The sequence below is a fragment of the Chiroxiphia lanceolata genome, chromosome 8, assembly GCF_009829145.1.
Source record: "Chiroxiphia lanceolata isolate bChiLan1 chromosome 8, bChiLan1.pri, whole genome shotgun sequence".
Lineage (NCBI taxonomy): Eukaryota > Metazoa > Chordata > Aves > Passeriformes > Pipridae > Chiroxiphia > Chiroxiphia lanceolata.
This window is the reverse complement of record NC_045644.1, coordinates 35,740,864-35,767,646: the sequence shown is the minus strand read 5'-3', so window position 1 is coordinate 35,767,646 and position 26,783 is coordinate 35,740,864. Positions and strand designations below refer to the sequence as shown.

Genomic DNA, 26,783 nt, shown 5'->3' with positions numbered 1-26,783 from the left:
GCTATATCCACACAATTTTTGAACACTTCCAGGGATTGTGACTCCACCACTTCTCTAGGTAGCCCGTTCCAACCTTCTCTGGGAAGAAATTTTCCCTGATATCTAATCTAAATCCTCCCTGGCATAACATGGAATTTTCTACTCTGGAACATCAGTTGAATTTTTTAGCCAGTGGTATTTAGCCTGGGAGAAATCCACAGGGAGAGACTCAGGAATCCTGTGTAGTGTACTCACAGAGGTGCAGTAGTTAAATGAGCAACAGGACATGTCACTTATTAACTTGTTCCAAAGAGAAGTGAGAAGAAAAATCGGTACTTAAAAGGCACATTTAGATAGAGAGATGGATAAACACACTCTGTTTGGGCTGCAGGAAGGGCAAGGAATACCATGGAGTGGTTTGGGTTGGAAGGGACCTTAAAGATCATCTCATTCCAACCCCCAAAGTACCAAGAGCTGTCCCCAGACTGAAGGAAACTCATCACTTCTGCTCTCTAAAGCAGTGGGAGGGTTTCACACGGTGTATTGAAAAGTGAAAACCAAGCAGGAGTGAACAGTAACACAGTTCACATACCCAGTTACACACCCAGTAACTTCTCCCCCACTTGGTGACTCCTGAGGAACACTGACACCTCAGGTTTCTCTCAGAGACAGAAAATGTGCATTAAAACCACACCTGTATCTCTGTCCTTCTTTCCTATGCCTGCCACTGATTGTAAATCTGCTTGGAAATGGGGATTATTTACTTAAAGAAAGGCATTATATGGATCAGCTGAAACGGGAGTTGCTTTTTTATATATTCTACAGAGCTTTTCTAGTTAAACCTGGACTACAAACTTATTTTTCTCCATTTGAAGGTGTATGTCTGTAGGATAGGATGAATTAAATAGCAGTAAATCCCAAATCAACAGAAAATGAAAACCTTATTGCATAAGTATATTCTCAAAATTATCATGAACTTACTCAGACCCACCCTGCAGGATCATATACAAAAATATGCTAATTCTGCAAAGCCACCTCCTGGGTTACATACTTCCTGTCGTGTCCTCCCATCATCAGTAGGGATGGGAAGCTCTCCCACAAGTTTCCAAGGTTGTTTCAAGATTGTTTTCCTGCTGTCCTGGTCTGTTTTGCTCCACATGCAGCCACAGCCTCCAACCAAATTCACAGAGCACAGCTAAACCTTTTATTCTGGCCAAACTAAGGAGTTTGACAAGGTCAGGTTAAAGGCTTGTTGTAGTAAATTTGTAAATTCCTAGTCCTCCCACATGGAGCCTTCCCACCTGGAGCCACACTCTGTCCCCAGGGGAAAAGGTGTGTCCCTAAGGCACTGCAGGGCTGCTTTGAGTCTGTCTTTGGTGAAGGTGACCCCTTCTCTTGTTTTAGTGCTTCCCAGCCAGACAATGGGACCAGAGTCCCAAAAAAACACTGAAGCACCCCAGTACTTCACACACAGGGCCCATATTTCGTGGTCCACAGGTTGCCCAGAGAAGCTGTGGCTGCCCCTGGATCCCTGGAAGTGTCCAAGGCCAGGTTGGACAGGGCCTGGAGCAACCTGGGCTAGTGGGCAGTGTCCCTGCCCATGGCAGGGGGTGGGACTGGATGGGCTTTAAGGACCCTTCCAACCCAAACCATTCTGTGATTCCCTAATTCTATATGTCACTTTGAAACTTCTGACCCACAGCACTGACACTCTACTCCAGAACATATCAAAGGAAGATGAAAAGGAAGCAGAAGCAGAAAGCTTCTGTGTTGTGGGGGTGTGTAGGCACCCAGAGCCTGGCCTTGTATTCCCAGCAACAAATAACTTAACAAATGAGGCAGATCTCTGATGAAAACTGGTTTGTGTTGCAGCACATTTGTCAAACCTGACAGAGAGTATTCCCAGGAACTTAAAAACACCGTTATCAGAAAATTATCAGTCAGGGCTCTCGAGAGGGAACGGAGGCACTGCAAATACAAATGATATCACACATGGGCTGCAGCTGCCTCAAAAATAAGTCACTGCAGGCAACACTAAGTTAATTCAGGAACACTTCCAGTTTTCAGCAGCAGTATTTTTTTTTTGAGTTGCATTTCTCTTGACCTCTGTGCGTGAATTTCTGTCTCATTTAAGGACTGGTCTTCGTACACGATGTAAGTGCTGGTGCTTTCAGTTTCTGGTTTAAACTCTGGCCCATTTGTACTTTTTGCAGGTGCAGTTTGAGTGCATTCATCTTGTTAACTTGAGGAAGAGTTTGGGAAGAGGAAGCCCAAAGCAAAAGAAGGTGAACATACATTTAAAGGAAAGTTCTTGGGCTTTTGGATTGAACAGATTTGGGTTAAATGAACAAAAAACCAGGTAAAATTGGCTTTGCTTTGTCCTGGCTTGGGGCGTGCTTAGCAGATGAAGGATGAATACAACATTAATTAATCTAGTCTCAGTAAAATAAACCAGGTTTGAAATAGAATTGAGATTGCTTTTGTGATAACATATTTCAATGGGAACACCTGGATATCCCTGGGAGTGTGACTCCTTTTAAGTGCAAATCATTCTATTTGCAGGTGCCAAACTCCATAATCAATGAATGCTATCAGGGAATTTGTGTTCCCAAGAGCTCAGCTCTGGCTGGGAATATGCACAAACATATTTTTTTCCCCAAAGTACCAAAATAAGCCATGGAACTTTTATCATGGGAAGGTGTAAGAAGCTTAATCTCAGGTGTGGGAACTCTCAGTGTGAAAGGCAGTTGTAGAATGAGGTGCTGTGGCAGGAACTATCCATTGCTTTGGGGTAATTTCTCATGGCAGGACACGGCCAGCCCACAAGATGGAACTGTGTAAAGCTTCATGTTCCCATCATCCTTTGATTTCCAAGGTTTCCCTGTACTGGTTCTCCTTCATCTCTGAGTCTTTACTTCATGCAAAGAACAACCTCCCAACTGTGGCTTTCAGAAACCGGGCCAAGGAAAAGGCCCAGTGTTATAAAACATATTGGTTAAAGGTTGGACTTGATGATCTTGGAGGTCTTTTCCAACCTTAATGATCCTCTGTGGATAGAAATAAAACTTGCTGATATTTCTGCTCTGCCTCAGAATTACAGGCCCAGAGAACAGAGACTCACTGATGAAGACTCCTTGATGAAAAGATGTGGCATTGGAGGAAGTTTCCATAATTCCAGAAACATCCTCCCTGGATAACCCAAATCAGAGCGGTTGTGTTCTGCCTGTTTACACAGATCCTTGTTGTTGTTGTGTGCTGTCTCCTAAAAATCCAAATCACCTTCAAGAATTGCTGTTGCCAAGGTCTTCTGGGAAGTGAGACAAGAAACAAAGGTTTGCTGGAATAGCCTGAAGACTTTTTATCTCACTGCTGGCTGTAGGATGTGAATTTTTATTATTTCTGTCTAAGAGGAATGTTTTCTTCTAAAATGTTCCCAGAAATTTTAGCCTTTGCATTTTTTTTTCTCGAGAGCCTTCCCATTGTGTGGGGGGGACTCTATTAAGTACCATTGTTGTTCGTGGTCATTTTCCTTGTGTCTGTACTTGCTGTCTGGGATGAGAGCACTGACCTGGGAATGGTTTTCTCCAAGAACTAGCAGGTTTTTTTGTGGGTAACGGAGAATCTTATGTCGACCTTAGCAATCTGTTTCTGGTCCCACTGACTAAACCAAAAAAGCAGAAGAGAAGCCTCACAGTTCAAGGTCTTTCAGAGTTTTACTTCAGGAGATGTTTTGCCCTTTTGGGGTTGCCAGAGATTCAACTGATCGATACCAATGTCGAGGATCTTCCAAACTGATCAATTTTTATCCATTTAATTATTGTCATCTGCTGCACCTTGTTGTTCCAAGGGGTCTGTAAGGCTTCATCAGGAGCCTGCTGGGCAGATGAGCAGGGTCAATGTTGGTGCCCTCTCAGCTTTGAGCCTGTAAAAGCTTTTGAAGAAGAGCCTGTGTGGTTGTAAATGCCTCAAACCTGGCTCAGAATTCCTGGGCACATTCTGGGGGCAGACCACACATATTCAAAACTGGTTTGGTAAATCTTGTTTGCTTTCCAGTTCCTTCAGCCATTACTCAAGCCAATCAACATCCAGGTTTATTGGGTCTCTGTTTAGGAAAGTCTAATTTACACTTTGAGCACACAGGGACTTGTAAATAATGAAACAGATCCAGCAGTTATTTGGGAACACTGTGATCAGGCAGTGGCCACTGAGGGTGGGAATTAAATGATTTGAATGTTTTCACCTCAATTTGGAGCCATCCTGGGGCTTGTTTGCAAACCAGAGGAGCAGCAGGAGCCTGTAAGACTCAGCTCTAAAGCTGAATTACTAACATTATAAAAGCCTACCTAAGCATTGCTTAAACTGCATAATTTTTTTTAATATCTTCTCGGCTTCTGCTGTGCTCCACATGTATCTGTTTTCTCCTAACAAAGCAGGGAAAAAAAGGACAACTTACTGATGCTTTTCCCTCCTCTTTATCTGCTCGTGCTACTTTCTACAGGAAAGCATCTGGAGGGAAAAAATGAACATTGCCAGCAAACCTGGATTTTCCTGGTGCACCCCAAAGACAGTTCATCTCATCCCACCCCCTGCCGTGGGCAGGGACACCTTCCACTAGCCCAGGTTGCTCCAAGTCCTGTCCAACCTGGCCTTGGACACTTCTAGGGATCCAGGGGCAGCCACAGCTTCTCTGGGCAACCTGTGCCAGGGCCTCTCCACCCTCACAGGGAACAATTCCTTCCCAATATCTCATCTAACTCTGCCCTCTGGAAATCTGAAGCCATTCCCCCTCGTCCTGCCACTCCAGGCCCTTGGAAATAGTCTCTCTCCATCTCTCTGATCATCTTGGTGCCTCCTCTGCACTCATCATCCAGGCAGATGAAATGATCCCAGACCAAAATTTCTACCTAGATCTGGATGCAAGCCTTGTTAAACAACAGTTCAATGTTCCAGTTCTCCTGCTATCCAATTTTTGCCTAGAGGAAAAAAGAATTCTTGAGGTGTGGAGTGGAGCACCACAGAGCAAAGGCACACTGGATTTGATGGCAGATAGAGGAGAACCCACCATTTCTCACCTATTTCCCAAAAATGGGAGATGCAGTTTATCAGGGAATGAAGGAATTTCTTGTGAGGCCTCAGTAGTGCACATGAAGGAGGAACTACCCCAAATGCCAGATGTGAGGAGGACCCGATAGCAGGACAGAGGAAAAGGAGCTTCTGCCTCTGAAATTCCTTCTTTACTCACCTGTAATAGCCTGGGTTTGGAGGAAACATCCACTATTTCTAATTATTTTAAAGCCACATAAGCTTTCAGTGCATTCCTGCCTAGTGTTCACCTGCTATGAGGACAGGGAAAGCATCTCCATTCTTGAGGAGAGAGCAAATCCTTTCTTTTCCTGAGAACTGCTTTATTACAGAAACAGAAAGCGTAAGAAAAGGCCTTTATCATTCACAGACACCTACAGGATCATTTGTAACCTACAATTGTGCCCAAACCTCTGTGAATTGTGTTGCTGTCAGGGAATGAGAATTCCAAACAACTGACAACAGAATGGCAGAGAAAGAGTCACCTCAAGGGTCTGGGAGCAGAATCCCAAACCAGGGAGTTGTGAGAGCCAGCAGAGTGATGGATTACAGTGGACACACTGATACAAACACCAGTCCAACATCCTTCTATCCTATTTTATTCCCATTCCACCAAACCACACTGATTTATTACCACTAGTACCAGCTCCTGCAGCCACTCCAATAGAAACCTAAGAAAACCAGGAATATTTGGCACTACATCCTGCCTAGAAGCACTTTTTTCTCTCTTTCAGAACACTGAAAAGTTTCTCCTAAGCAGTTTTGTTGCCTTTGCAACCAAGCACTGGCTTCTTCACACATTCCCATTCCTGGAAGTGTCCAAGGCCAGGCTGGATGGGGTTTGGAGCAACCTGGGCTAGTGGAAGGTGTCCCTGCCCATGGCAGGGGGTGGAACGAGATGGGCTTCAAGGTCCCTTCCAACCCCAAACACTCTGTGACTCCGTCATTCCTCATAACTCAGTTCCCAAGTCCCCAGTGTCACTGAAGTGCTACGTTCAAAAACCAATTTTAAGCCGCAGTTTTGCAGTTATCAGAGGGAAAACCAAACCTGTTAAAGCCCCATCATTCCCCAGAGACAGTCAATTGTTTCACACTTCCCTGACTCGGCTGTCAGGGAAGCAGCAAGGACACATCCAGCATAACAGTGACACAGGAGGACCAGGTTTTTAACCTTTTCATCACCTAACCTGCAAATCAAGATTGATTTTTTTTTTCTTTCCCTTCAGCCAGACCTGCTCCTTTCCCAAAGGGAACTCACCCTCACCAAAAGGCTGTTTGAACAGGTCTCAGGATAAGGAGAAAGTTGAGTGAACTGAAACCAAACATTTGCAGGGGGGCTGCTGGAGAGCTCACTGCATTTCACTTCACTTGTCATCTGAGACTCCTCTTAACTAAGAGCTGAATTTTAGATATGTGATTAATTAAGTTTTTACTGTTCTGATGCAGAAGGAAATGGAAATGGATGTGGAAGTGGGTGTCAGTCTCTTCTCCCAGGTAACAAGTGACAGGGCGAGAGGAATCAGCCTCAGGTTGCCCCAGGGGAGGTTTAGATTGGATAGCAGGGAAAATTCCTTCACAGAAAGCGATGTCAGTACCAGACTGCCCAGGAGAGTGGTGGAGTCACCACCTCTGGAAGTGTTCCAAAAATGTGTGGATGTGGCACTTGGGAACATGGGTTAGTGGTGGACATGACGGAGGTGCTGGCTTGATTCTCTTAAAGGTCTTTTCCAACCTTAATGGTTCTGACATTTGCTTTATCAAGCAGTTGCAGCAAAGCCGAAAAGGAAGAAGTCTCAGCACATGCTGAAGCAAAAATAAAAAATAAAATCACTGAAATGATAAAACATATTAATGATTCTACATGTGCACAGTTGGTACTGCCCAACTTGAGCACCAGCCAAGCTTCCTGCTCTAATCCTGCTGAGCCCCTCACAGTGGGAAACCAGCTGAGATCATAAAACAGGAGTGTTGTCTTAAGACAGTGGTTTTTAAGAACAAAATCCAGATGAAAATAAACCTCTTGCACCTTTTAAGACTTCCAGATCAGCTCCTCCAGAGCAGGAATTTGAAATGAAGCAAAGTGTTTAATGCCATCAGGGACATGCCTCAAACGTGGGAAAACTTGCCCACATTCAAGCTGATGAATAAAACAATTCCCAGGTGTTCAGAACAAGACTTGGGAATTTAGGAACTACAGTGCCAGAAGATGTTATCACCTCTGAGCACACCAGTGCCTCATCCCCCTCCCCACTGCCCCTTGCTCACGTGCCAGCCCCAAACATGATGGCACATCACCCATTCCCCATCTCCAGGGTCAAAACTGGGATGATAAAAGGACAATGACAACCTTCTCTATAAACAAAAAACAGACCTAAGTGGGACGTGGTTCCATAGACCAATTCAACTGAAGTGGGACCATTTAACAAACAACTGCTCCAGCTCACAGCGGGGACTCAAGGATTTGTTTTCAAAATAAAAAATAAGCACAATGTGATTCAGACTTTCCTGCTAAAAACATTGGGTACATCATTTTTGGTTTAATGCTACACTAACCTGGAGGCTGCTATAGCCCAGATGAGGGGGATTTTAACCACTGCTTTGGAGCAGCTTAAAACACAGAGGAAAATACAGAGGTTCAAAATGCAGATTTCACTCCATATTTCTACCACTAAAAGTTTCAATGCAGAGTAACTTAAATACTCTCTCACAGTCTTTTCAACTTACATCTTTTTTCACTTATTCAACCACAAGCTTATGAGGTAAAAGTCACCACTTGAAGGCATCTCATTTCCAGGATGTCAATATTTCCCAGGACTTCTCCAAAGCTAGTGCACAAACCAGAGAGGTTATCTGGCTGCCCCATCCAACCCTGAACACTTCCAGGGATGGGGCAGCCACAGTTTCTCTGGGTAACCTGGGCCAGGGTCTCACCACCCTCACAGCCAGAAACTTCTTCCCAATATCCCATTTAACCCTGTCCTCTGGCAGTGGGGAGCCATTCCCCCTTGTCCTGGCACTCCAGACCCTTGTCCAAAGTCCCTCTCCAGCTCTCTTGGAGCCTCTTTAGGGACTGGAAGTACATTTAACATGACTTTTCAGAGAAAACCTACAAAAGAAGAGACAAGGAATAGAGAATTAACACTTCTTGAAAGTAGAACCAACCCAAGTGTGGTAGCATTCGCACAACCCACCAAGCTTTCAGAACACTGATAACACTTGGCAACTGCTACATCTCTTAAATATTCTTTGTTTTACATCCAGTCTAGTGATGGTTTTGCACAGTTCAGTGTCAGTGTTTTCTGATAAGAACTGATTTGGAAGCCCTTAAAGTCTGTTAATCCTTCAATCCTGAGCAATCAGAATTCCAGTCAAATTTCCTCTACGCGTTCATCTTATTCATGTTCTCACAATCACAGAATCCCAGGATGGGTCAGGCTGGAAGGAACCACAGTGGGGATCTGGTGCCACCTCCCTGCTCCAGCAGGGCCAGCCCAGAGCACAGGAGTGTGTCCAGACAGCTCTGGAATAGCCCCAGGGAGGACACTCCAGCCCCTCTCTGCTCTCTCTTCAGTGCTGGGTCACTGCCCAGCCAACAAGTTCTTCCTCCTGTCCAGCTGGAACTTCCTGGGCATCAGTTCCTGCCTGTTCCTCCTGTGCCATTGCTGGGCCCCCCCGAGCAGAGCCTGCTCCATCCTCTGCCCCCTCCCTGCAGCCCCTCCAGACATGGCTGAGGGCCCCTCTCAGGCTCTGCTCTGGAGGCTGAACAGCCCCAGCTCCCTCAGCCTTTGCTGCTCCCAGAGCTGCTCCATCCCTTGGGCATCTCCGCAGCCTGCGCTGGCCCCGCTCCAGGAGCTCCCTGTCCTATATTTTTGGACAACAACTTCTTACACAAAACTAACACCACCTGAAATAAGAGCTTCCCACAGAAGACCAAAAAAGCCTCACGAACATAATGATGTTTCCAGATGTTCTCTCAAACCCAGCATGCTTTTACCTTTGCATTGGGCAATTCCACCAACACACGGGAGGAGCAAATTATTTGTGCAGTTATGTATTTCTTCCCATGGCATTTCCCAGCCCATGTCTTTCCTGAATACACGGTGCCATCCCTTCCTTTCTTTGACAGAAATACTACACAGCAGAGTGCATAAGCAGATTTCAAAGGTAATTGAAAATAAGAACACAGAACTTAATGATATTAAATCAAAAACCCTGTCAAGTTTAGCAAGAGATCATTTGCAGCTCCTCTATTTTGTCGTACAAGTTCTCTGTTTGCATAGAAAAAGAAAACAACCACAAAACAGATGTCAGTTGCTTTGTAAATGGCTGATATCTAACAAGGATAAAAATAAGTATCTCAAATGCTAATAAAGCATTATGTTTATTTGCCAAGCAAATCACTGAAAGGCAAGTTACTCTGACAAAGGGTAGGAATGGCAATAAGAACTGACCTGCTTTCCAACCTCCAGGACAACTTCTGGCCCTGGCAAACCAGTCCTTGCCCAAATAACAGCTGGGAACAGCTTAGGAGGAACCCCCAGCCTGGCTTGGATACAAGTACAGGCTTTGGAGGCCAGGGAGTTCATTGTAGGGACACAGTCAGCCCAGCCAGGGGGGGGGTCAGGGCCACAGGGAAGACCCTCATGCTGCTCAACTTCCCAGTAAAGGGAAGTGCTGACAGAGGCTCAGAGGTACCAACACTGCAGCTGTAAGCAACTAATTCCCTGCCCATGGCAAGGGGTTGGAATGAGATGATCTTGAAGGTCCCTTCCAACCCAAATCACTCTGGGATTATGTAATTAAAATTTTGGCTTCGTCACCCTAATTGCTTACAGTCACTGATGACTGAGGTCAATGCCCAGCATGTGCTGGAATCTTCCCCATTTTCTCCATTTTCCAAAGCAAGGCTTGAAGCAACAAGGGAGAAAAATTTAAGGTTCAAATCAAGTTTAGGCTAGACTGTATTCTTCCCTGTGAGGTGGGGAGGCCCTGGCCCAGGTTGCCCAGAGAAGCTGTGGCTGCCCCTGGATCCCTGGAAGTGTCCAAGGCCAGGCTGGAGCAACCTGGGCTAGTGGAAGGTGTCCCTGCCCATGGTAGGGGTTTGGAACTGGATGAACTTGAACATCCCTTCCATCTCAAACCATTCTGGGATTCTATTCTGTGATTCCAACTCTGCCTTTTGTATCTGCTCCCTCGACCTGCCAGCACTGCCCATCCAGAGGGATCGGGGCAGTTCCTGTTTGCTTTTCCACAGTCAGCCCAATTCAGTGCAGTTCTGTGCAGTGTTACTGCTGCACTGACATCACCTTTTTCCTTTATGGATCCTTTCCTGTGTATCAGTGTCTCACCCAGCAGACAGGAGAACCACCATCCCTTTGCAGCTGGAGGCTCAGCAGGGCTGGCTGTGTGGGACATCCCTGTTTCTCCCAGCTTTCCTCTTGGCATCGTGCCTGAGGACAGTGCAGTTCCCATTTCCTACTGGAGAGGGCAAGCAGAGGAACTTGTCCAAGGCTTTTGTGACTAGATTTCAGGAGTGATGCACTCCAAGGAGCATCTCCTTTTCTCACTCTAGACTGCACCTTCTGTTTTTTTAGACACTTATTTGTATCAAGCAGCCTTTGAGTCCTTTGGGTCTGCTCCCTGGGAAAAACTTGCAAGCTTAATATTCGGAGTAACTAAGAGTTCTCCCACACTGTGGTTTGTAGCTGCTCAGAGAAGTTCCTCTTTTAGAAACACCTCTTCAATTCATTAACAGTTCTCCATCCCATGTGAGGAAACAATAAAAAGGTATTATCCAATATATGGGGGGCTTAATAGGCTCGGATGTTTTATATTTGTAGATGAGCAGAGGTATAATTTTAGATAAGAAATGTTTTCTTGCAAGATTTAGTGCCCTGGGAACTGTTTGCTTTGTAAAAACTTATTAATATTTTTCTTTTAAAACGCTGTTACAATGTCAAAGGGAATTCAAAATACCTAAAATTTCTGAGTACAACGATAAGTTCACCTTTGCTAATAACTTTTTTTTTTCGGGGGGGGTGGGGGGGGAGAGGGGAGGGAAAGTACTCAAGGCCGAGCCCTGGGAAATGCAGGAAGCCTGGGGAATCGGCCTAAAGGAAACCTTGGGAAGGAGCTGGCACCAACCCAAGCTAGTTTCTCTGTTAGCAAGGATACATTGATGGAGCACCACACTGATGGCATTTACTGCAGAAACAGTATCAGAAATCCATAATCCTTTCTCTCCATAAACCATATTGTTGTACAGTATATTAAACTCCCTTAATAAACTGCACTACTTCCTTCTTACCTCCCAAGCACATAAAATAAACAGCTATAAAAGGAAGTGATTTATAAAATGAAGCATATTCTGTTTTCTGAAAGGAAAATAGTGGTCAACGGCTCAGAGTCCTGATGGACATCAGTGACCAGTGGTGTCCCCTCAGGGGTCTGTACTGGGACCAGTGTTATTTAATATCTTCATTAATGACATGGACAAAGTGTCCCCTCAGCAGGTTTGCAGGTGACTCTGAGCTGGGGGTGCAGTGACACACCTGAAGGACGGGGCCATCCAGGGGGACCTGGACAAGCTCGAGCAGTGGCCCCTGGGAATCACAGGAGGTTTAACAAGGCCAAGTGCTGGTGTTGCCCCTGGGTCAGGAGAACCCCTGGGATCAATCCAGGCTGGGGATGAGCAGATGGAGCAGCCCTGGCAGAAGGCCCTGGGGGTGCTGGTGGGGCAGAGGCTGGACCTGCCCCGGCCCAGAAACCCCCCGTGCCCTGGGCTGATCCCCCAGCGTGGGCAGCAGGGCAGGGGGGGATTCTGCCCCTCTGCCCCTCAGGGGAGACCCCCCTGCAGAGCTGCTCCAGCCCTGGGAACAGCACAGCAAGGACATGGAGCTGCTGGAGCCAGTCCAGAGGAGGCCCCAAGAGGATCCGAGGGCTGGAGCAGCTCTGCTGGGAGGAAAGGCTGGGAGAGTTGGGATTGTTCAGCCTGGAGAGGAGAAGCTTTGGGGTGACCGAACTGTGGTCTTCCAGGGCCTGAAGGGGCCGACAAGAAAGATGGAGAGAGACTCTTTCCAAGGGCCTGGAGTGTCAAGACAAGGGGGAATGGCTTCCCACTGCCAGAGGGCAGGGTTAGGTTGGATATTAGGAAGAAATTCTTTTCTGAAGAGAGATGAATCACCAAGACCGTCCTCTGCTCCCCAATTTTTTTTCCTGCAGCATCATCTAAATTAATTTACCTACCCCTGATAGTGACCGCTGAATATTCAGTGCTGGTTTTTCCATTTTGACATGTTTGATTTTTTTCTCAGTTGGTATAAGACTATCCTTGAAGAGGTCAGAGCAACCCAAGGGAAAAGCAGTATCATTTGAGAAGCACAATAACAGCCTACTACACAGGCCAATAAACAACATTAGAAGCAATTCTTTATGGACATTCAAACCCTTTACCTTTTCATTTTGTCTTTTATTATAAAGAGTACTGCCATTTCCAGTACATTCTTGCAATAAAATAGAAAGGCTTAAAAACTAACTGGTGTTTTGTTCAGATGCATCTGAGTGTAGAAAAACCCACTCCATTACAGGAGATTAAGCACTGACCTCAGGGACCAGGCATGAGCCACACACAATATCAAGTGGCAGCTTTGCTCCAACCCCTCTTATTGAGCTTTTCAAACAAACTGTATGTTCTATCTAGTCTGATTCTGTTCCAGCTCAGCTTCTAGTCCAGGCACTGCAGAGATGCTTTGCACGTGCAGAGAGAGGAAGGGGCTGTTTGCACAGAATCCCAGAATCAGCCTGGTCAGAAAAGCCCTCCAAGGTCACCGAGTCCCCCCTGTGCCCGATGCCCCCCTTGTCCCCCAGCCCAGAGCACTGAGTGCCACGGCCAGGCCTTCCTGGGACACTCCAGGGATGGGCACTCCAAACCTCCCTGGGCAGCCCCTGCCAAGGCCTCACCACCCTTTCCAGCAACAAATTCCTCCTCCTGAGCAACCTGAGCCTCCCCTGGCACAGCTGGAGGCCATTCCCTCTCCTCCTGTCCCTTGTTCCCTGGGAGCAGAGCCCCCTGGGAGCCAGAAGGTCCCCCCTGAGCCTCCTTTACTCCAGGCTAATCCCAGGCTTCCTCCTTTTCTCCAGTCTATTTCCCACAGAATCCACCCAAGGCTGGACAAGCCACTGCCTCAGTGGCAGTGCTGGGACCTGGAAGCAGCTTGGAAAGAAGAAATCCCTTCCTCTATATACACCTAATTAGCAAAAGGAATTAAGAACAGAAAATTCTTAGGCTCAGGTTTTGCCTCTTCTGTTTCTTCACTGAAGGCACAAAGACTCTGGTTGTGTCACTCTTGGCTTTGCTGCTGCTCACCCTAATGCCAGGACTTAAAATCTCCCTTTTTACCTTCCCTTACACAGACATTATGAAGCTCTCTTGTCTTAAATTTAAGCCATCACCTTCTGGTTTCCTGATTATGGCCAAACCAGTGGGATTTGGGGGATTAAACACGTGCTCCAGTTGAGGGAGTCTCCACAGGAATACCACCAAGGTATGTGGGTCCTTGATGGGATTCTCAGGGATCCAGCAGGTCCCTGACTGCTCCTGGGCTCTTCCTGGTCTTCCACCGTGACCATAAGCCCTGGAGCTCTTGGTGACAACTCCTGCTAATGCTCTGCTGTGCTCCAGCTCATCCTCTCACACCACTGATTACAGCATTCACAGTCTCCACTCACCCACTGACCTGAATGCAAATAGAAGTGCAAATAAAACCACAGCACAATATTCCACCTGTTCCTTTAACTCCCCCCAAACAATTCTGGTATGTGCCTTTAGCAAAGACTTGATGCCAGCAATTCCAGTTCAGAGCATGAGTGAACAACTGAATGGGAGCTTCACAGGCCACCTCGTTCCACCCCCCGCCACGGGCAGGGACACTTTCCACTAGCCCAGGTTGCTCCAAGCCCCATCCAACCTGGCCTTGAATTTCTACTTATTTTTGTTCAAGTGCCCAGGTGCTCATCCTGTAAAACCCCAAATATGTACTGACAGGAATCACCTCAGGGCTTGTGTTGTCCTATAACAACGTGGCCAGGGCTCACTGCAGGGAAATGCCTGCAAATAAGAACCTCTAAGGTGTGCACAGCACCTTTCCTCTCCTATCAGTGAATGCACCAATGCCCAAAAAATGCAGTTATTTTATCCACTGTACAACTCTCAGACAGTACAGAATATCAAAACCTCACACAAATTCCATTATTTCACCAGAGAGGCTCAGCTAATGATTCCAACTCCACACTCTTTGTCAAGTTAAAAGATACTGGACACACTTAGATATTTTATATATTTAACAGCCAATTGCTCAGTGTCTATTCAGAGCTTAAAATTAAGTACCCAGCTGTGGCAGTTCAGCACATTCTCCATTAAGACAGAAGGGTGGTTGTTTTTGTTTAACAAACAGTTCATTTTCATGGCAGGCAGAAAGGAAAAAGGAAGCTTGCCAGAAGTGTGGATTTTACCATAAAGAAGTGACTGGCAGGTGGTTCTGGGGCACAAATATGCTGGATTTATACATTTATCTTGGGGTAATCCCAAGTCCTGGCTAGGGCAGCTATGATTATTTGACTATATCTCATTATTTCTAGAAACTTTCTGTGACATACCTGCTCAATCCAAGCAGAAATTTCCCACACATGCTTCCATGCACTACAACTGCTCCTACTTAGGGTTCTACTTCAGTCTATTTGCATCCTCTGAGAGTTTGCAGATATGTTTCCTCTTGAAAAGTACTTTAAAAATCCATCCCAGCAGCGTCAGACTTAAAGGTGGGTTGGTTTATTTTTTGTACTGGCTGAGCAGAGCTTGCCCTCTATTTCTTCCTTCAGTTCTTTCCATGGAGGGCCGAAGATATTTTTTTGGTGGTGCATCCAACAGATCTAACTGAGCCCTCAGCTCCTGCTCCCCTCAGAGCTTCCCCTCTTTACAGAGAGGTCCTGCAGCTGTCCCAGGGCAGGGTCAGCCCTGTGCATCCCACCAACTCCTCCTCTGCATGGGTAGGTCACAGCCAGGTCCAACATCTCTGAGCAAATGGCCTTCCCTCAACAGCAGCTGGCAGTGAAGAGCAGAAGAACACCTGACCTGGTTACCAAGGTGCAGAGGACACTCTTTGTTGTGCTTTCAAGGTCTCCACAATCACCATTCTCAAAAAATCCAGAGCTGGCAAGTGTATGTTACAGGGATCTTGAAAAGGGCCTGGATGGTTTGGGTTGGAAGGGACCTTAAGGCTCATCCCATTCCACTCCCCTTCCATGGGCAGGGACACCTTCCACTAGAGCAGGCTGCTCAAGGACAGGCTGGATGGAGCTCTGAACAGCTCCAGGGATGGGGATTTCACATCTTTCCATAACTCAGATTCCTTTTTGGAGCTCACTCACATTTCTAACACTCTGTGACAGTGGGGGGTCCCAGTCCCATGAGGCGACATAGGAATGTTTTCCTCACGTCATCCTGCAACCCGGAGATCACAGTGTCATAAAATGTCCTGGGTTGGAAGGGATCTTAAAGCTCATCCAGTCCCACCCCCTGCCATGGGCAGGGACACCTTCCACTAGCCCAGGTTGCTCCAAGCCCCATCCAACCTGGCCTTGGACACTTCCAGGGATCCGGGGGCAGCCACAGTTTCTCTGGGCAACCTGGGCCAGGGCCTCCCCACCCTCACAGGGAACAATTCCTTCCCAATATCCCATCTAACCCTGCCCTCTAGAAATTTGAAGCCATTCCCCCTTGTCCTGGCACTTCAGGTCCTTGGAAATAGTCTCTCTCCATCCTTCTTGTTGGCCTCTCCAGGCCCTGGAAGGTCACAATTCAGTCACCCCAAAACCCAGAGCTTTCCCTACCACTTATGACCGTACAGACCTCGATGACTATTTGCTTCTACAAGGAAACCATTAAAGAAGTTGGTAAAACCACTATTAAAACGTGGCATATTGATAATTACCACTTGAAATGGACAAAATTGGTTGCCCAACTGGCAGGTTGGGCACAAATATTCAACTCTCCCCTCTCAGGCCTGACCCTGCAGTCTATGGAGATGCCAGAGTACTTGTTGCCTTGTTTTGCCCCATCCCTGGAAGTGTCCAAGGCCAGGCTGGATGGAGCTTGGAGCAACCTGGGCTAGTGGAAGGTGTCCCTGCCCATGGTAGAGGGTGGCACGAGATGAGCTTTAAGGTCCCTTCCAACCCAAACCATTCTGTGTTTCTATGATTCTCTTCCTTTCATAAATCTGTGCTTCCTTCGGGGCTTCACTGGAAACAAGCCTTGTTCCTCTCCTCCCATTTGCTCCTGCTGTACAGATCCCATCAGTTCTCTGCCTTCCAGCAAGTTCCTGATGCATCTGTTACAACAGGAATTCCAGATGTCCAGAGCACACAGACTGCACTGGGCTGCTGCAGTTTTTAAGACTTCAAGCATTAGCACAAGAATCTGAATGCTTGATCTTGGTCTGCTTGCTCGTCTGGTCTGATCAGAATAAAACCTTCCAAGGCACTTCTGATTTTAGACATCACTTCCTTGTTTTCTGCCTGAATTTAATCAGATTCTACCCTATCCCTGTATGAAAAAGCTGATGTCCTCCACAGAAGATGAATTCCCTCGAACTGCTCATTTGTCAAAACCATTCATTGCTCAAGTTCCCTACAGACTTCTAACTGTAAAATGGCATTTTGGCTGAAATGAAATTCATCTTAAACAGCAACTATTAAAAGGAGCCATGAAACTCCAGGAAAACCTTGGAGGCACTGCTAAGCAGGTTATTTACCTTCTGGTTACTTTCCCTGTTTTATTTAGGAAAATAGTCACTAATGAAAACATATCCCATGTAAACTTAAGGTAATATCAACTCACTGTGTGATACACCAGTAAGTCACGTGGTGCTTTTACACAGCTGGCAAAGGAAGGCAGTTTTACCCCACTCTCTGGAAACTTCAAATATCTGAAACACACCATAGCCTGCTTAATTTTATCCCCTCTTTTCCAGAATTCTTCCACCACAGCCATGGCAGAGAGATGCAGACCCTGGAGACATTCCCTCTATATGAAGCCCCTCATCACCTTTTATTAGGGTCATATTTGGATGAGGGAACTCAGACAGGGTGCCCAAAGGAGTCTTACACACAGCTTTTCTAATTGCACTCTTCTACTACACTACAAGGCCAAAGTCTTAAGGATCATTAAGGCTGGAAAAGACCTTGAAGATCATCAAGTTCAACCATCAACCCAGCACACCGTGTTCACCACTAAACCATGTCCTCAAGTACCACATCCACATGTCTTTTGAACACTTCCAGGGGTGGTGACTCCACCACTGCCCTGGGCAGCCCCTTCCAATGCTTGACAACCTTTACAGTGAAGAAAGTTTTCCTAATATCCAACTTAAACCTCCCCTGGCACAACTTGAGGCCGGTTCCTCTCGTCCTGTGGCTTGTTCCCTGGGAGCAGATATCAACCCCCCCAGCTCCAGCTTCCTTTCAGGTAGTTGTAAAGAGCAGAAGGGCCTCCCCTGAGGTGACAAGTGGCTCTCTGCACAGCAGCCTCCTCACTGGTTTTTGGGAGCTCCTTTCAGCAGCAGTTTGGAAGGTGACACAGGCTCATTCCAGTGTGTCCCGCACCCAACAATACCAACACACCTCACCAGTTGCTGGAAGAATACTCACACCAGGTAGATCTTGGACAATCATGGCTTCAAAGCAGGAATGCCCAGTTCTGGCTCTGCTGGTAACAGTGGGGAGGTCACACTAAGGCTTGAATCCAAACCCTCTGTGCCACCACCAGCCCACTCCATTTTCTCCACCAACAGGGAGTCAAGCCAAGGAGCTGCTAAATCAAAAACCAATCATGAAGTGGAGCCAGCTTCCAGAAGAGCATTAAGCAGCACACATCCTTCCCTGGGACCAAGCTCCAGCTGCCCTTCCACCCTGCAACCCTCCATCAGCATGGGCTAAGTACCAGCATTCAGAGAAGAAACTTGGGCCCTGCCCGGAGCAGCACAGGCTCCAAAGTTGTTCTTCTCACAACCACAACTTTAAATGATATTTAAATACAGCTACAGACAACATTCTCCACCTCCTCTCCTTTTAACACTCCCATGCTCCTACCAGGAAGAAAAAAATATTTTGTGCTGGATCCAATTAAGATGCAATCAATTTTAACTGATTCTGTTCTGAGTAGGCATAAATATTTCTCATAAAGGAAGTTAGGAAACTTGATTGATATAGATTAATAGGGAGAAAGGGAATTATGTTACAAACAGTTGGAAATTAGCTTTGTCCTTGCAAACATGAGACAATACCAAAAGGTCTCTCGGCCTTAAAGTACATGCAAATCACAGAGGAAGAGGAGTTTTCCAAAGAGGGCAAAAAGATCCACTTAGCACAGCAGGGATTTAAAGGCTGGAACACCAACAGCTTCCTACACTGCCATACTAATCACCTGTCAACTCTGTGTTTCAAACAGTTCTTCACTTCAGTGGGAAATGTCCTATTTTGTATTCATGCCTTTGTGGCAAATCTGAAGTCCAATTCTCCCTTTTGCTTGTTTCCCCCATTATTATTATTTTAGCATCAATTGTGCTACATATATTTTTTCTTTTCTGTTTTGTCTGTTCAGTTGTTGCTGATTGAATGGCCACAGTGGAGGCTTTGCTATCCCAAATTAGGAGTTTTTCCTTGTCTCCAGCTGGAAATGAACTGATTGAACATCACAGGAGACAGAGCAGTTTCTTGCCACGAGCCAGCCCTTCTAAACCCCCCCAGAAGGTGCACCCTCAAACCTCAGCAATCCTTCAGCACAGAGTGAAGTGCTGCCCAGTGTGAGAGCACAGCATCTGCTCAAAGGAGTGGGAATGGCCTCCTGGGGCTTGGAGAATGGCACAAGACTTGATAAAGGAATGGTTTAATATCCATGCTGCAAATCCTTGGAAAGGAGCACTGCTCCCATGCTGCTCCCTGCAGCAGGTACCAGCAGAAATGAGCTCCAGCAACCCCCAGGCTTCACTTTGCTGCTTCCTCACATCTGGAAATCCATCTATGCTGGAAATATACTCTGTGGAAGACTTCTAAAGAGGTTGATTGACATCAGGATCACACAGACATGAAAGCACTACAAGATGAGGTGTTTGGAAGGCTCCTCTCCCCGGTGAGATGAAAATCTACGACTGCCTTTGAAAGAACCCCAAATGTCTGTCATTCTGGCAGTTCCAAGGAGGGCTCTCACTTCCAAACTAAGGAAGGCAAAGGGAGAAAAGTCTCCTGCAGGGTATAAAGCCAGGACATACAAATACAGACAGACATGTACTGGCGTGGGGAACTCTGAATTAATACAAACACACTGGGCTCCAAGCAAGTCATGTCCACTCAGGCATCACACTCTGGAACTGCAATCAGATTCTGTGAAAGCACCAGTCCAGCATTTAACAGGGGCCAAAAATCACCCCCAAAATCAAACCAACCAAACAACAACCCCAGCAATAACTATGAAAAAAATCAACCCCCCCCCCCCCCCCCCCGATCTCAAACACTGCACCTTTATACCCTCTTCAGCAGCTCTGAGTCTGGGACACTGTGGTTCCATCCATCCATCCCAGAGATGGACTGTCCCTGCATGGCTTCCTGTGGCTTTGCCCCCTCCTGGGGAGGACACCCTGGCAGCCAGCCTGGCAGCAGGCACTGTGGCTGTTTGGTTCTCCTTCCCATCAGCTCTAACACTGCTGGACATCACTAATTGCAATTAGTGATTTCTGTGGGTGAGTGAGATGAAGCAAGGCCTCACCATAAGGGCAGGATGACATTCCCAGCTGCTTCCAGCCCCCTGACCGAGCAGTTTTCACTGAGTTCCAGTTGCAGTTTGAAAGGCAGGGAGATGCATCTCCCTTTGGTTTATCTGGGCAGCCACAATCTGGATCCCTGCAGGCTGCCCTGAGCTGCTTCTGCAGCCAGCAGAGACTCCATTCCCACGGATAATGGTGTTCATGGCACACTAAATCTGTGTATTTACCTTCCCCACACCGTTAGCATGTCACCTCTTCTCTGTACTTCAAGAATCTGGAGATTTTTAATCTATCTCCTATTGATTTTTTTCCCCACACTTGTAACAACCACCATTAGTCATTTCTAACTCAGCTGTGTCCTGCACAGACAAGGGATGGCCAGAAACAGGACAGGGCTGTCACACTTGGTTAGACAGCCTTGTTTCCTCTGGCTTTGCATCCCTTTTGGTGTCAGACTTCTCTTTTCACCTCTCTGGAGAGGACTCCTAAAACCATTTCTCAAACTGCTGCAAAGGTTTGCTTATCTTAGTCAAGATGTTCTCCACAAAAAAAAAAAAAAAAAAGTGTTCTAAAGGTGTACTTAAGTTACTCTCACCAGAAGAATAAGACACATTTCCCACTAAATTTTAAAGTTCCACAGGCTTTAAAAAAAACAACAAAACAACCTGATCAGGCAAAGCAAAGAAAACTCTCCAGCAAAGAGAAGCCATTGAACACTGTTGGAGATCACAGAATCCCAGGACAGTTTGGGTTGGAAGGGACCTTAAAGCCTATCTAGTTCCACCCCCTGCCATGGGCAGGGACACCTCCCACTAGCCCAGGTTGCTCCAACCTGGCCTTGGACACTTCCAGGGATCCAGGGGCAGCCACACTTCCAGGGATCCAGGGGCAGCCACAGCTTCTCTGGGCAACCTGTGCCAGGGCCTCCCCACCCTCACAGGGAAGAATTTCCTATTATCTAATCCAAACCTACTCTCTGGGGGGAAGCCATTCTCCTTTGTCCTGCCACTCCAGGCCCTTGGAAATAGTCTCTCTCCATGTTTCTTGTCATCCCCTTCAGGCCCTGGAAGGCCACAATTGGGTCACCCCAAAGCTTCTCCTCTCCAGGCTGAACAATCCCAACTCTTCCAGCCTTTCCTCCCAGCAGAGCTGCTCCAGCCCTCTGATCATCTTGGGGCCTCCTCTGGACTGGCTCCAGCAGCTCCATGTCCTTGCTGTGCTGTTCCCAGGGCTGGAGGCAGGTGAGATGTCACAAGATGAAGAAACAACCGTGAGACAGAGGGAAAGCTTCACAACACTGACAAGAGACACAAAAGACCCTACAAATCTGCAAGGAACCAAGTCAAGCCCTTGAAAGTAGCTTTAAGATCTCCCCTTGTTACGTTTCACAGAAAGCAAAAAATCAGAACCCTGGTGTTGCTTAACCTCTGTCTGCAGGACAGAAGAGTCAAAAGCACTTATTAAACAGACATCCACTTTTCAGCAGAAAAAGGTGATTTAAGTCATAAGATGCTGACAAAACACTTGTTATTTACTTGGTAACAGAGGACAAACCAAACTAGTGTTGACATTTTTGTGCCTCTGGTCCCAAGGTGTGGATGTGGAAGTGTTTGGGAAAAGCTGCTCAGCTCCCTTGGCAACAGTCCTGAGAGAGGGAAAGCCAACACTGGGCTGTTCTTTAAACCCAGTAAATCCACAGAGCAGCTGGGTGGAAAAGCAATGCAAACATGCATGTGAGACCAAATGCATGCTACAGGAATATAACACACCTATAAACAGGAGATAATGGAAAAGAAATTTTAAAAATATATAAAATTGGTTATTTGTCATGAAATTACAAGCCGGGAGAGCAAAGGGAACACGAGTTTAAATTTCCATGGCCTCATCTCACATAAGCTGATTATGAAACTATGAAAATAAATGGGATGAACATTAAATGGATTAAGAGCTGGTTAGCTGAGAGGTCTCAAAATGTAGCCAGGAGGAAATCCCTGCATCAGCCACGTGTAAACACACAGGTCCAGGGCTGGGAATGCTTTGGAAATGCGGTGTCGCCCAGGAAGGGTCTGGTCACCACAAAGATGCTGCAGAGTCCCTGGGTACCTCTTTCCTTTTGGGATGAAAACAGCTGCAGATTTTGGGCATACTCAGGGCAAATATTCAGGCTCATGCCACGCCAAATTGTCCTCCAGCATCCGCCTGCCATCACTGCTGGAAAAGGGTCAGTGTCCATGGGCACTGACAGGTGTGTCACCAAGGGGATAACGAGGATGTGCCTGGTGTCAGCAGGGCAAAGTGGGAACAATTCACAAATTCAAATTAATCCCAGTCCTCTGGGAGGAGCCCAGCCCAATGACCACAGCAGAGAACCTTTGATACCACAAGAAATGCTCTAAACCTCCCTTTTTCTACTTCCTCAAGCAGAGATTGAGGAATGAGCTGACCAGACTTGCATTGCCTTAAGGCACCAGACTAAAAATTGCTTCCAGTGGGGACAACTCCAGTCCAAGCAAGGCTGGATTCCCACCACGGGAAGAATGAGAAGGTGTGTGTTCTGTTAGAGGTAGAATATTTTCTTTTGGAAGTGGAATATTTTCTTTGAGAAGTGGAATATTTTCCCTTTCAAGTTGTATACCAACAGTGTGGTCGGACTGTTTCTTAACAAAACAATGGGAGATGAGGACTGGAAAAACAAAGGCTGTGCTGTGTGAGGGTATTCACGTGCCCTGCTGGGAGCCAAGAAGGTTACAGCAACCTCATCATCTATTCAGGGCTTTTCCATTTTCCACTCCTCAGTCTCCCCCTTGCACTCCTGTACCAGTAAGGTTTGTATTTTGCCTTGAGCTGGAAGAACATCCTCCCCCATTAACACCCTGATGCCTTTGATGGGATGAAGCAGGAAAGGCTCAGCTCCACTCACAGCTCTTTCTTTCTGCTCTGTTTCTGGGTGTAACCTCACAGACAGCAGTCACAACCCAAAAACTGGCCTGGCAGTCTAGGACTCATAAAATACCCAGAGCTACCCAGTGGTTAAGAACTGTCATCCTGCTTAAAGGCTTCTCAGAGCTCACAGAAATGGTACAAAAAATATTCAGGGCTACGCTCAGCTGCTGAATGAGAAGGACAGTGAAAATCAGTACTGTGGGAGGATAAATACGTGTTTTCAATTTATTTTAATAATTACTAATCCTTCACAGATATCTGACACTTACCAGGCTTGTTTTCAGACAGCCAAGCTGTAAACTAACATAGATCATGCCTCCGATTATAAAGAAATAAAGCAGAAACAAGGCAGCACGTTTTTATTAAGGAATCTTTTGTTATTTTTTTTTTCAACCTATGCCATACCATATTTCGATAGTAAAAAAAAAAAAAAAGAAAAAAACAAACCAAAGTTTCACTGTGCTGTCAGTTGGGTGAAATTGCCCTTGAAAAAAAGCAGCCACCGTTTCCCATCTGTCTAGAGAATAAAGGATTAATGAAAGGAAACCCTCAGTCAATTTAAAAATAATGAGGCATCAATATGTAGCTGCTTCAGCTCTATCAAACTGAATTAACAGCTCATGGTATTTTTTTTTCCCTCCATCTCCTCCCTTTTTTCAATACAATTGACACTAAAAAGCAAACATGCTACAACTTCACATCTCCTAAGCACCCAATTCCTTGTTTATAAACAGCTAAAATTTGCTAACTTCAGTTGTGCTTAATCTTATTGAACTGAGAGTACAACTTTCCAGTGACCTTTTTTTACATCTCAACTCCAAGCAGGCACCGACTGTCCCCAAATACAAGGAGCTGGGCTGTGTGGAGCCAAAACCTGCCCTAAGCAAAGGAAGCAGCCGATTTACACGAGATAATTCTAATTGTACCCATTGTCAAAACTACTTTAAACCCCCGGGTGATACAGGGAACCACAGAAGGTGTCTTTAATCCTGTTACCTCACACTGGAAGAGCTACAGTTTATGGAGTTTGCACCAACACTGTGCAACACAAACAGGCAAAACCCCATGCAAAGCTATTAATATCCCATTTTATCATCTATTTCTTCTCTGCCTCTCCACACTGACCCAGTGAGGCCCAACAAAGCCCATATATTTTGAATTAACGATGAAAAACACGTCCTGTCAACACACACCTCCCATGCTGGCATTTACTGGTGCTCAGGAACTGTTGGTAATCGTGTATTCTAACCACTATCAATTATCATAAAAAGGTTGAAGTCTTCACCTACCGCTTGATAAATAATGCATGAGTGAGCTTAACAACAGGCAAGAAACAGCACTGCCAGATCTTTAACACTTAAAATACACCGTGGGCAGTGGGGGCACCAACAAAGGGTGTTCTCCAGTTGCAGAGCTGGATGAAGAAAGGCGCTTTTTAAGTGCCTTTTACAGAGCTTGAACAGATGAAAACCTATGGTTTACCTGAGCTGCTGTTAATAAAACAACCGAAATAGCAGAAAGGAGTTTAGAAGTAGTAATGTATATGATGTTGCAACGGAGAAAAAATAACATCTCAAAATGAAACTTCTGTGAGAGAATATTATACACTGCCTCCACTTTAATCAGGATACACTGATTAAACAGGGAGGTATTTTCTGACCTTAGTAAGTCTATGAATTCTATGATTCTATGCATTCTTCGGTTTTGTTTTTTTTCATAGCCACAGCATCATCCCCCAGCTCCACTTTCAAGCTCCACTACAAAAAAAAAGAGGAGCACATCCTTCCCTTTCAGCTCCTCTCAGCCACAGACCCTTAAAAGCCGAGGGGAGGGGGGGGAGTGAACAGCCACGGTGACAACACATCTTCAAAAGGAATAGTTCCTCACTGCTGGGATTAATTAAGTGCCTGGAGGGGCATCTTGGGGCCCCTGTTGACTGAGGGACTCCACTTACAAAGGCAACGCTGCTCTGTGATGCCTCGACAGGAGCATTAATGCTGAATAAAGGCATGAAACGAACCCCACAGGGTCGCTTTACAAATGTAACGCGTCGTTCCATTAGGAGCTGCTTGAGCTGCACTCGAAAGGATTTGAATGACCCAGGGCAGACATCCCTTAGCACCTCCTGGCAAACAGGCAGGAAATCCCTTCCAGGAGCCTTCAGTGGGCACGGGGGGATGAGGAGCCCAGCAAAGAACCGAGAGCTGAGAGCTTGTGCTGCACACACAGGGCAGAGGGAATGATCCTTCGCACCCACAGGCTGGCAAACCCCCCAGTGTAACACAGCTAAACACTGGGGAATTGGGGAAGAGTTTCTTCTTTCGAGGCCCTTCTGCTTTGCTTTTACAAGGAAAGTGGGAGAAACGAACTGCAAAGTGCATTCCTTCCTGGACAGTCAAAGGCAAGGACAAGGCTAATGGCTCCAAGGGCTCTTCCCTTTGGAGAGGTGAGCACTACCAGCCCACTGGGGTGTAAGGTCCTACAGACAAATGGGCTCTAAATTGGGAAACAGGGCTTAATGGATGTTTTACAAAGGTCAAGGGAATAAATAAAGCCCAGAAAATTCCTTTAGCTAAATAAGCACCAACAGAGCTGCTGATAAATACACCTGCACTTCTCCAATTTAAACACAGAACAAAAACCCAAACCTCCTCTTTCCCACAAAAAAGGGGAAAACGTGTGTGCAGAACATCACATCACAAACACCAACAATTTGGTCACCCTATTTCCTCCTTGCAGTGGGCAACTTCTTACTATCTGATGAGATACAGTTTACTCAAAAAAAAAAAAAAATCATTCAATTCTAACCCTGAAAGTCAAAAAAATTCAAATTTTGCCTCAAATTAGTTGCTAAAGGATCTGGAACTAAAGACAGAGTTCCTGTTCTCAACAAAGGGCTGCAGGAGGTCTGCCACCTGCACATTACAGCCCATCCAGTAAAGCCCATCCTGCTGCACTGGAAAAACCTCTTCAGGTAAAACCAGACAGGGAAGGAACAGAAAGATCAGTGCACACCTCCCTGGACAGAAGAAACACATAACAAACCTAACTGACTGTCCTTGGTAAAATATACTGATCCAGAGACCACATCAGGGAACCACACAATGGGCTGGGCTGGAAGGGACCTTAAGGTTCATCCAGTTCCATCCCCTGCCATGAGTAGGGACATCTTCCACTAGCCCAGGTTGCTGAGAGCTCCATCCAACCTGGCCTTGGACACTTCCAGGGATGGGGAGCCCCCAGGAGACTAAGACAAAGCCAGAAGTAAGTTCCCCAGGGGTCTCTGGTAAGAGGGGAAAACAGAGTTAATTCTGGAAACTGAAATGGATAAAAAGTGACCTCTGACATGCAGATGTGGGGAGCAACCCACGGCTCCAAAACTTCCCCAGAAATTAGGAATTCAACGCTTCATTGCATTGTTCTCAAAAGAATCCCTAAAGGGACCTAGTAAGATTTATGCTTGTAAAAGGACAGACACACCAAGGCATCAACAAGAGTGAGCAAAAAGGTGAAGATCACAGAACCACTAAGGTTGGAAAAGACCTCCAAGACCACTGAGTCCCAGTGTTATCCCAGCACTGCCAAGGCCACCATCCGTGTCCCCAGGTATCACATCTCCACGTCTGTTAAATCCCTCCAGGGATGGGGACTCCAGCACTGCCCTGGACAGCTGTGCCAGGGTTGGACAGCCCTTTCAGTGTAGGAATTTTCCTGAATATCCCATCTAAACCTGCCCTGGTGTGACTTGAGGGCATTTCCTCTCATCCTACCATTGTTCCCTGGGAGCAGAGTCCATCCCCCCCCCCCCGGGTCCCCCCTCCTGTCAGGGACTTGTAGAGTCAGAAGGTCCCCCCTGAGCCTCCTTTTCTCCAGGCTGAGCCCCCCCAGCTCCCTCAGCTGCTCCTCATCAGACTTGAGGATTATCCACCACAAACCCCAGAGTAGGGAAAGGACCATCCCATGAGC

General features: G+C 46.4%; 1 protein-coding gene and 1 long non-coding RNA gene across 20 annotated transcripts in view; both read right to left on the bottom strand.

The window, feature by feature from the left end:
* The window catches only part of PCDH15 (protocadherin related 15), a 696,943-nt gene that overhangs the window by 231,892 nt on the left and 438,268 nt on the right, over window positions 1-26,783 (bottom strand). The window lies entirely within an intron of this gene.
* Window positions 391-15,743, bottom strand: LOC116790109. Its single transcript, XR_004358263.1, has 3 exons — window positions 15,691-15,743; window positions 13,959-14,027; window positions 391-425 (listed from the first exon to the last, which is right to left on the bottom strand). It is a non-coding gene; the product is annotated as an uncharacterized LOC116790109 (long non-coding RNA).